Below are 11,825 nucleotides of genomic sequence, written 5' to 3' on the forward strand. Positions count from 1 at the left end.
TGTACAATGCTGGTTTCCACACTAAAAGAATATTAAAGCACAGGAAAACGTGTAGCCACTATTGTATGTTAGTAGCATGGTGAGGAAGCAACTGTCAAACAATTGAGTCTGAGGCTTTTTTTGTTTTAAATGGAAAAGAATGCTCAGGTGAGATCTATTCATGGTCTGATAAATTATGAATATGAAGAAAGTTTTTTCACTCTTATCTGAGTAAGGAGACATAAGTATGAAATTACTAATTGCTGATTTACCTAAAGAATTTTAAGGAGCTTTTCTTTGCACACAGAATTTGGGAATGGGGTGTGGCTGAAACAGACAGACAGTATTGATGTATTAAAGGAGAGGTTTGAGGAAGAAGGGAATAGGGAGAGAGAAGTGGGCATTAAGTGGTAATAAGAATGGGGAAGAAGCTCTTGTGGAGTAAAATCATTCACAGAGACCAATTGGATGGAATAGTCCCTTTCTGTGGTTTAAAATGTGATTGATAAAATCCCAAAACAAGCCTCTTCATTCTGATAATAAAACCTGATTTAAAAAGGAAACTGATTTACCATTTGAAATAAAATGCCCTATTAAAGTATATAGTTCAGATACATTTACTTTTAAAAAATTCTTCAGTGTTGAAACATAACCGATTCTAATCATTGAAGGATTGGGGTGTCTTCACTCCTCTCCTCTTTCCTCTTTTTTCATACACACACCCCTGCCCCCACCATATTTAATAACCCTTCTTAACAAATGTGAATTGTTAAGAAAGTGTATTTTTCCAATCCCAGCAATCAAAGTGACTTATTCCCTCAAAATACTTTTCTTCCTTGTCTTGTTCTTTTCCTCATCCCACTTTATCTAGCTCCCTGTCCCTCCATGACCCCTTCATTTCCTGTTCCTTTTGATATATGTATTAAGATAGATGTTCCTAGTCTGTTGACTATGGATAGTTTTAAGCTAAACTATTGATATGTTATAGATAGTGGTGTACTTGCAAAGCTGCAAGTGTTTGCTGCTATCTATATTGAATTATTTATGGGAAAAGGAAATTTCGGTACAGATTAGCAAGTCATTTACAATTGTCATGTTTGTGTTAGTTCCTCTTGAAAGTGTTTGTGGCAAAGGATCTAATTCTTCCTCATTTTATTGTGCACACGTGTTTAGTTCATGTAGATCTTAAAATTTGTGTTTGCTGTACCTCTGAGATATTTGGAAAATATGGTTACATATACATATACACTTCAGTGTATTACACTTTGCATATATTTATAAATAAACATACTAAGAATAATAACTATTAGCAATCTGAATTTAAGATCCTAAAACATATGAAAAGTAAGCCATTGGCCCATCGAGTCTGTTCTACCATTCAGTGAGATCATGGTTGATTAGATAATCCTTGACTGTAGTTTCTTGCCTTTTACTCATAAACCTTTCATTCCTTTACAGTTTAAAAATCTGTCTATCTCATCCTCGAATACTTATACTTAGAATAACCCACCCTTGGCAGCTGTCTGTGGTAAGGAATTAAAGATTCACTTCTCTCTGAGCAAAATTCCTCCTCATCTGTGGTGTCGTAAATGTGCAACCCTTTACCCTAAGATTATGCTCTCTGGCTTCAGACTCTCCCACAAGGGGAAACAACTCAAAATCCATTCTCTCAACCCCCTAAGAATTGTATATGTTTCAATAAGGTCACCTCATTTCTTTTAAACTTTAATGGATACAAGTCCAAACTGTTTGACCTCCCCTAATAAGAAAATCCCTTTAAACTCAAGATCAGCCTGTTAAGCCTTGTCTGAACTTCTCCAATGGCAATATACCATTCCTTCCTTCAGGGGATCAAAACTGCCCTCCTTTTCAAGGTGTACTCTGACTGATGCCTTGTATAGTTTTACTAGTGCTTCACTCTTTATTCTTGATTCCTTTTGAAATAAAGGCTGATAATCCATTTTCCTTCCATATTACCCACTGAATTTGGATGCTAGCCTTTTTAGGATTCATAATACTTCACATTAACTTTGGATGTTGATTTATTTATTCCTTTCAATTTACAACATTTTAGAGTTTTATGATTTGCATATGTAAATTCAGATTTTCTGAAATTCCATCTGATATTATGCTTTGAACTGGATAATTGAGGTGTTGTGATTTAAAAATTAGATTCCCAATGCTGTTTTTGGCCCACAACTTTATTGGTGTTGTATAGCTTTTGTTATTTTTTCTGTGTATGTAGACCTTTGTTATTGAGAGAGCCCATCTGGTTGTTATGTAACATGATTGAAAACAAGGTAGATAACTCTGAATAGGTAAAAACTAAGTTCTCCTCTTCATGGGCGAAACTAAATGCAGACTGGGTGATCACTTTGTAGAACATCCTATGTTCTGTCCTCCAAACTATTCCTGAGCTTCCAGTTGCTGGCCAGTTCAACACACCATGTTCGCTACCAAACATCTCTGACTCAGGCTTGCTGTAGTGCTTCAGCAAAGCTCAGTGCAAGCTGTAAGAAGAGTCACCTCATTTTCCACTCGAACTCTGCAGCTTTCTGGACTCTATTGAGTTAAACAATTTTAGGGCTTGAGGCATCTTCTCCCATGTCCTTACACCAACCCCCACACACCAGGCTTTGTTATCACATGGGCTACGACTATACAAAACCCATTGCTAGCTACTAATACTCCCTATTAGCAGCTATTCATTCTGCCATCCTGACTTTGTCTATCGTTTGTCTATCCACTGTTTCTCTAAAAAAACCGAAAGAACTGCTAATGCTGTAAATTAGACTGGTGTTCTGAGGAAGGGTTGCTTGACCCAAAACGCTAACTCTGATTTCTCTCCACAAGTGATGCCAGACCCACTGCTTTTCCAGCCATTTGTTTTTGGCTTTCTTTCTGTTTGGGCTCTATCACCATCTTTTGTTTACTCCTCCTGCCCAAACCCTGTCTTTCTGCATAAATGCATTTTCCTAGCTACCATCTGTTCTGAAGAAGGGTCACTGGACCCAAAACATTAATTCTGCTTTCTCTCCACAGATGCTGCCAGATTTGCTAAGTTCTTGTTTCTGATTTCCAGCATTTGCCGTTCTCTTTTGGTTTTTTTGTTTAGGTTGCAGTTAGGTTGGGCTTGCCTCAAAGGTGATTATCCACTCTCCAATCAATCCATCTTATGCTTGTTTTGTAGATACTTAATCTCTCTGGAAAAGAATGGCAGGTCTATTTTTGCTCTTTTTGGTAGTAGACATGCATTTCCTATTAATCATCATTTCATGTCCAATAGTAATTATAGTTTTTAGTGCTTAACGTTACTAAGTAGATTAAAATAAGCATTGCTTGAAACATAAAACGAGTAATTAACATTCTCTTCAGTGTGGTGAAATTCAGAGTCCGTGAGGTTGAAATTTAATACATGAGAATTGTTGCTAGTGTGATCTCTACTATTTAAATTCAAAGTAAATAATCAAAAATATTGGAAAACATTGTTTTGGGAGGACAAGTCAAGAAGATAGAAACAGATTAAAGAGATGATTTCAAGCAGTCTCATAGAATCCACGTCTTAAATCTATATCACTGAAAGTGAAATACCATACATTGACAACATTTGTAATATTTTAGAAGAATCTATCCAAAATTACTGTGTCCACAGTTTTGTCCACTGGGGACTTAATTGTTTGTTTGTTTTTAGAAACTGATTATTATAGTAGTTACTTTGTTATTAGCATTTCAATCTTTTGCAAAGTGCTGCACAATGCTCTTAAGTTGAAAGCTGAAATTTCCTTACTTTTTCTTTGCTTCTGTATTGATGAACCTAACACTAAACCAACTAGTAATTTATTTCCAGACTTTCTTTCATACATATGGACTAGCATCGATATGTTGTCTGCTTCTCTCTCTCTCTCTCTCTCTCTCTCTCTCTCTCTCTCTCTCCACCATCCCAAAGTTGCCTATTTCCTTTCTCACATACTTCACTATTTTCTCAATCTCCTTTTGTATTTCGACTGGAGAAATCATAAAGTACCTCAACCAAATTAAAGAAAAGCTTGATCTACACTACTGTTTATAATGCTTTTTAAATACAACCTTCATTTACTGTTCAGAACTCAAGAATGTAGCCTCACTTTCTAAATCCATCTTCCCAGCAACACTTAATTGTGTCTCTCGTCACATGGTTTTCCCTGTCATGGCACTGAAGCAATTTATATAAAATCACAAATAAAATGAAGTTCTCTCTGGTTGCGACTGGGTTCATTACCACACCTTAGCATCTGTGTAGTCTTTGATATGATCACCCTCCAACATCTTTTCTCCTTTGCCCTGCTTTGTAGGGTTGCTCTGACTTAAGCTTTTCATTATCTATCCAGTTATTACAGAGAAACTTCAGCAATTTTTTTTTAACCCATCACCTGTTCCATTTGCCATCTAAGTCTCCTCAGAATCTATCCTCAAGCTTCTCTTCTTCCTTTATCCATGCATTACTCTTAGCACGATCGTCTACAGAGGTCAAATGAGTTTTTTGTTGATGAAATCTAGCTGCACTTCTATACTACCTCTTTTGACTATTCTATTGTGCATATGGCATTGTTATACGACTATCTAGTTAGGATGGACTCCTGTTTCCTGCAGTTAAACATTAGGATGATCAAAGAATTGTGTTCAGTTACTGCTGCAAGCACTCTAACCTTGCTACCACATCATCCCCCTCCTGAATCGTTATGTCAGCCTAAACCAGTCCGTTAGCAACCTCAGCATCTCTTTCACCCTTGAGCAGAGCTTCCAACTGCATATAATGTACTATCTATTGCAAAGTTGGCCATCTTGTTATTTTAGATACCATAATTATTTCTCCATTTTTATATTATGGATCCAAATTACTTTTGTACAAAAAAGTTGCTTTTGCATTGCTTTATTCCTTTCCAGAATCCAATCCTATGTCCCTGCCCAAAATCAATTTTAAAAGAATTTCACTTTTTCCTGAAATTCCTTTTTTAATTTCCTTTTTTAATTTTGCATTGCTTTATTCCTTTCCAGACTGACCTAACATTTTCTAGCTGCTTTTTTGTACACTTTAATACTTATGCATGAGCAGACATGGTTTACAACATTGGTACATATATTTCGAAATACTCCAAACTTTGGAATATTCTGGAAATAAAAGAGACATGACAGAATACAATTAAGTTGCTGGTACAGACCAAAATTTCTTTTTGATTTCTTAAAGGCTGATGGAATTCTGAGATCAGTGCCCCACACGATCAGTACACTCAGCATTTGCAAGGTGCTTCTCCTCCGATTCAAACAAATATTAAAGGTTGGGTTTAGATAGCTAATATCAATAACATGGCTCCTAGTCATGATTTGATGTGGAGATGCCGGTGTTGGACTGGGGAGTACAAAGTTAAAAATCCCACAACACCACGTTATAGTCCAACAGGTTTAATTGGAAGCACACTAGCTTTTAGAGCACTGCTCCTTCAGGTGGTTGTGGAGGACATAATTGTAAGGCACAGAACTTATACCAAAAGTTTACGGTGTGATGTAACTGAACAAAAGCCCTCTGTTGAACAAAAGCATGCACTGTAATTTTTTTTGTTCAACTTTTTTCTTGGTTGCAGAGTGCATCAATCTGACCTGCCAATTTTGGCTTTTTTCATGTGGCTTCCTTGTTGCTAAGTGCATTTTCTGTCAATACAGAGAGCCATTTAATTAGTGATTTTGTTTAACACCAGTTTTCTTTCGGCAACTGTTTCAGTCTTGAAAGTCCTTTTTGCATTCCTAAACAAGTTACAAGCTTGTTGCTTGATGAGCAATTGCTGTAGTCTGTAGCTGATAAGCCCTTCCTTGTGTTTTTCTATGATGATCAAAGTTGCTCTGAACTTTTGGTTGTAATTCACCTAAACCTTTACGTGTGTTATTATTTCCTACACGCGCTCTCTTGTGCACTCTCTCGCTTGCTATCATGCTGTCTGTTTCTTTTCCCTATTTTGTATGCCTCTCTCTTCCCCATGCCTCCCTTTTTCATGCTGACTTGCTCTTTCAATCTCAAAACATGTAATTCTTCTCCTGAATCTCAAAAATTGCAGGAATTTTGCCCCTCATCAGTCTTAGTACATCATAATTAACTGATTTATTTATACTCTTTAACTTTAGATTTCCTGCATCATTGACTTTGACTTTCCCCATGTAAAACCTAAATCCAGATGTGCAAACTATCAACTGAAGATCTCTGAACTGTAATCTTGATCTTGAGACATTTGTCTATGTTGAAAGTTTAACAGAAGTACATTTTACTGAGCATTTAGATTGTGTAAGAATTTACCCTGCCCCTATATTCCTTTCAAACATTTTGAATGTTGACTTTCTCCTCAAATGTAATCACTAATGTTTTAGTCCAAAACAATAAAACCATGAGAGAGAGAGAAGCAGGAATAGGCATTTGTCCCTTGGAATCTGTTCTGCCATTCAATAAGATCATGGCTGATCTGAAATTCCTTTATGTAACTTTCCTCCCTTTTTCCCCATAATCTTTGATTTCCCCTCCTAATTAAGAATCTATCTCCACCTTAAATATACACAAAGTCTCTGCCCCCACAGCCCTCTTTGGAAGGGAATTCCAAAGGATTTGATGTGTTGTCATGCAGTTCAAGAGAAATGTTTGGCTATTCTTGGCTAAACTATTGCTTGATTATACATATTGTTCCAACATATATGAGAAATGTTAGCAAGTTTATCTAGTATTCATTTTTTAAAATCTTTTACTGGAGAGGGGAGAGGAAAGCTCCTGCATGCATAATTTCCAAAGCAGCCTTGATGTATATTCAAGTTGCTTAGGGCTTTGACTTTATCCCAAAAATTATATTTTTAAACATTTGTCTAGTGGTAGAAAGAGAAAACTGATACAAAGTAGTAAAGGAAGGAAGTCATTGATGATGGTCTATAGTTCTGTAACAGAAGCCTACTGGTGACAATAGTTCATAACCAGCTAACAGAATATGTAATAAGAGACAACCAATTAAAGGCCTGTTAGAGTCATAGAGATGTACAGCTGGGAAACAGACCTTTAGGTCCACGCCGACCAGATATTCTAAAATAATCTAGTCCCATTTGCCAGCATTTCGCCGATTATACCTCTTAACCCTTCCTATTCTAGTACCCATCTAGATGTCTTTTAAATGTTGTAATTAAATGCCTCCACCACTTCCTCTGGCAGGTCATTGCATACATGCACCACTCTCAGCATGAAAAGGTTGCCACTTATGTCCCTTTTAAATCTTTGCTCCCCTCACCTTAAAACTATGCCCTCTAGTCTTGGATTCTCCTAGCCTGGGGAAAAGACCTTGGTTATTCTTCCTATCCATGCCCCTCGTGATCTTATAAACTTCTATGAGATCACCTAATAAACACCAAAAGAACTGCGAATGCTGTAAATTAGAACTAAGCTTTTCCAGCAATTTCTATTTTTGTGTAAGATCACCCCTCAGTCTCTGATGCTCCAGGGAAAACAGCCTCCATCTATTCAGCATCTCCCTATAGCTCAAACCCTCTAATCCTGGCAACATCCTGTAAATCTTTTGTGAAATCTTTCAAGTTTCACAACATATTTCCAATAGCAGTGAGACTTTGTAAAGCAACCTCCCAGGCAAGAGTGATTATAACATGACTGAATTTCAAATTCAGTTTGAGAGTGAGAAATGAGTGTCTAAGAATAGCTTTTTAAGTTTTAAATAAAACTTAAAAACTTCATACAAGTGTATGAAGACAGTTGGACAAAGTCGACTGAAAAGCAGGTTAAAAGGGTGAGGTTTTGCTGGTAGACAAACAATGACAACCGTTTCATTTGAGGAGGAAGAAAAGACCGCAAATAATGTCCCATTCGTTGGTAATTAAGGAATATCAAGATGTTGTCAAATTTGGGAAAGAAAGGGCATGCAAATCTGTGAATATTGTTAGGTCAGAATTCAGCTGCTTTTGAAAAATTTCCCAAAAGATGTCTACTGTAAAAAGGAAAAGGAGAAATTAGTATGTAGAAAGCGAGTGTGAAATATTTAAAATAGACAAAAGCTTCTAAAGGTATATAAAAAGAAAGAAAGCAATTCAACTTAGCTGAAGTCCCATTAGGGATGAGACTTGGGAATTAATAATGGGTAGCAAAGAAATAACGAGACTTTTGAACATGCATTTTGTATTTGTTTCCCTGTAAGAAATACCAAAAATAGGAGGGAATCGGGAAGTAAAGGGAAGGAGGTTCTGAAAATAATCAAGATTGTTATAATCTCTTTAGAGATTCTATAGGTTTAAATATTTTTAAAACTTCCACTTAATAACTGAAAAGATAACATAAGATTTCACATTTTTAAAACTTTAGCTTAACATGACTAGGAAAACAATTGAGTAAATGCTATTTTCCTTTAAACAATTTATATTTGAAACTGCAGATTTTATATTTATTACATACCATAGTCCCGATGGAATTGCAAAGAACTGTACAGCACAGGAACAGGTCTTTTAGCCTACCAAGGCTGCACCAACTTTCTAAACTAAATCCTTTTGCCTTCAACAATTCATATCCCTCTGTTCCTGGCTATTCATGTATCTGTCAAGATGCCTCCTTAACCGTTGCTATTGTATCCATCTCCTCTGGCAATGCATACCAGGAACTTATCACCCTCTCCGTAAGGGGGGGGGGGGAATAACTGTCTCTCACACCTCCTTTGAACTTATCTCCTTTTTACACCAAACCTTTGTCCCCATTAGTTGCCCTTTCTACCCTGGGGGGAAAAGAAAATTCGACTATCCATTCTAACAGTGCTTCTCATAACTTTGATGTGGAGGTGCAGGTGTTGGACAGGGGTGGACAAAGTTAAAAATCACACAGTGCCAGGTTATAGTCCAACAGGTTTATTTGGAAGCACTAGCTTTCAGAGTGCTGCTCCTTCATCAGATAGCTGTGGAGCAGGATCCTAAGACACAGAATTTAATGCAAAAGATTACAGTGTCACGCAACTGAAATGATATATTGAACAATCCTAGATTGCTGTTAAGTCTTTCATCTTTTAGAATGGGTTGCATGTTCCAGTTCAGTAATATGTAAACCCCAGAGCTTCTTTTAAGTCACATTCTCAAGATAACTTAAGGCTTCATTTTTTAAAAAAAGTGACATCTCTGCTCAGACAATGCATTAAAGATGTGATGTCAGAGTGTGTCTGTCTGTATCCCAATCTTGAGTCAGAAGTGGTTCTACTTCCAAAGTAGGAATTTATAAAATGTTACGTGGGTTGACTGCCTGCTGATTGTGTGCTTTTTGAGCAAAATATAATTCTGCAAATGCAAATTCACCCCATAGACTTGTATGTGTGTGCATGTATGTGAGGGAGAGAGAATGTGACTGCGCAAGAGAGTGTGTGTGTTTGCGTGTGTACATGCTTGGTACAGCATGTTGGTGAAATGTGACTGAGTATAAGCCTGTGAGCCTCTCACCGGCTTCTATTCCGTCACACTCAGCACACACTCTACCAAGCACTGGAAATAGAACCAATCTGACTCAAGATTGGGATACAGACAGACTCTAACCTTATATCTTTAATGCATTGTCTGAGCTGAGATGTCTCTTTTTTAATAAAACTTTAAGTTATCTCGAGAATGTGTGACTTAAAAGAAGTTCTGGGACTTACACATTAGTGGACTGAAACCTGCAACTCTTTTTCTAAAAGATGAAAGACTTAACAAACCTAGGTTGCTGTTCAATGTATTGTTTCAGTTGCATGACACTGTAATCTTTTGCTATAGATTCTGTATCTTACGATCCTGCTCCACAGCTACCTGATGAATGAGCAGCCCTCAAAGTTTGTACTTCTAAACAAACCTGTTGGACTATAATGTGGTGTTGTGATTTTTAACTTTCTCATAACTTTGTAAACTTCCATTCGATCATCCCTCACTCCTTGATGTTAAGTGAAACAAACCAAGTTTGTCCAATCTCTCCTCATAGCTAATGTCCTTTAAACCATGCAACATTCTGGTAAGCCATTTCTGTACCCTCTCCAAAGCCACCATATCTTTCTGGTAGTGTGGTAACCAGAACTGTACATAATATTCCAAATGTGACCAAACTAAAGTTCTATACAGCTGCAACATGAGTTGCTGATTTTTGTACTTCATGCCTCCGCAGCTGAAGGCAAGTCTGGCACCTGCCTCCTTGACCACTTAATCCACTTGTATTGTCACTTTAAGGAAACTGTGGATCTGTACACTTTAGATCCCTCTGTACATTTTGCTGTTTACACAATATTCCCTCCTACATTAGATCTTCCAAAATGTCACCTTACATTTGTCTACATTAAACTCCATCTGCCATTTTCCCACCCAAGTTTCTCGCCTATGTATATTTTCTGGCAATCCTCATCTATTACTGCAGCTCCCCCAGTCTTTAGCAAGTTTACGGATGACAATCAGGCCACCTACATTCTCTTCCAAAATGTTTATATTTACATTACAAACAGAGGTCCCAGCACTGATTCCTATGGAACACCACTGGTAACAGATCTCCAGTCAGAAAAACACCCTTCTACTGCTACTCACTGTCTTCTATGGCTACGCTTCACCTTTTGTATCAGCCTGCTATATGGGTCCTTCTCAAAGGCCTTGCTAAAGTCTATACAGACTTCTACTGCCCTGCCCTCATAAATCATCATTGCGTATTTTTAGAGGAAATGACATAGGAGCTTCCATAGCCATGCTGCCTATTGCCCTTAGAAATCCCCTTTTTTCAAATGTGAGTAAATCCTGTCCCTAAGAATCTTTTCCAATAATTTCCTGACTGCTGACATAAGGCTCGCAGAGAAGGTGACCCTGCTGCTCTGTTATAGAGTCATACAGCATGGAAATGGAGCCTTTCATCCAACCAGTACATGATGAACACAATCCCAAACTAAACTAGTCCCATCTCCCTGCTCCTGACCCACATCCCTCCAAACCTTTCCTATTCATGTATCTATCCAAACGTCTTTTAAATCTTGTAATTGTACTCACATCCACCACTTTGTGAGGAATTTCATTCCACGTGCGAAACGCCATCTATATAAAAAATTGCCTCTTATGGCTTTTTAAAATCTCTCTCCTCTCACCTTAAAACCGTGTCCCCTTGTCTTGAAATCCTAGGGGAAACGCAACATCATTAACTCTATCTGTACCTCTCGTTATTTTATAAACTTCTATCAGGTTGCCTCTCAACCTCGTACATTCCAGTGAAAAAAAGTCCCAGCCTTTCCAGCCTTCTTTTATAACTCACACCTTCCAAACCTGCCAACGTCCTGGTAAATCTCTTCTGAATCCACTTCACCTTGATAATATCCTTCCTATAACTAGGCGACCAGAACTGGAGACAGTATTCCAGAAGAGGCTTCACCAATGTTCTTTGAGGATGTTACTAGACAAGTTGATGAGGGTCGAGCGGTGGATGTTGTGTATATTGACTTCAGTAAGGCATTTGATAAGGTTCCCCATGGTAGGCTTGTTCAGAAGGTCAGGAGGAATGGGATACAGGGAAATTTAGCTGTCTGGATACAGAATTGGCTGGTCGACAGAAGACAGCGAGTGGTAGTGGAAGGAAAATATTCTGCCTGGAAGTCAGTGGTGAGTGGTGTTCCACAGGGCTCTGTTCTTGGGCCTTGACTCTTTGTAATTTTTATTAATGACTTGGATGAGGAGATTGAAGGATGGGTTAGCAAGTTTGCAGACAACACAAAGGTTGGAGGTGTCGTTGACCGTATAGAGGACTGTTGTAGGCTGCAACGTGACATTGACAGGACACAGAGATGGGCTGAGAGGTGGCAGATAGAGTTCAA

At 37.8% G+C, this 11,825-nt stretch overlaps 1 protein-coding gene across 8 annotated transcripts in view; it reads left to right on the top strand.

The window, feature by feature from the left end:
* Positions 1-11,825, top strand: part of LOC122552829 (tyrosine-protein phosphatase non-receptor type 14-like) — a 255,939-nt gene that overhangs the window by 16,098 nt on the left and 228,016 nt on the right. Inside the window, exon 3 of one of the 8 annotated variants that reach the window (XM_043695822.1) lies at positions 1,438-1,507. The exons of the other annotated variants lie outside the window; for them this stretch is intronic. The gene's annotated coding sequence lies outside the window, so the exon portion shown is untranslated. The remainder of the gene's footprint in view (positions 1-1,437; positions 1,508-11,825) is intronic. 8 annotated transcript variants of the gene reach the window in all.

Source organism: Chiloscyllium plagiosum, chromosome 9 (genome assembly GCF_004010195.1).
Source record: "Chiloscyllium plagiosum isolate BGI_BamShark_2017 chromosome 9, ASM401019v2, whole genome shotgun sequence".
In the NCBI taxonomy this organism is placed as follows: Eukaryota; Metazoa; Chordata; class Chondrichthyes; order Orectolobiformes; family Hemiscylliidae; genus Chiloscyllium; species Chiloscyllium plagiosum.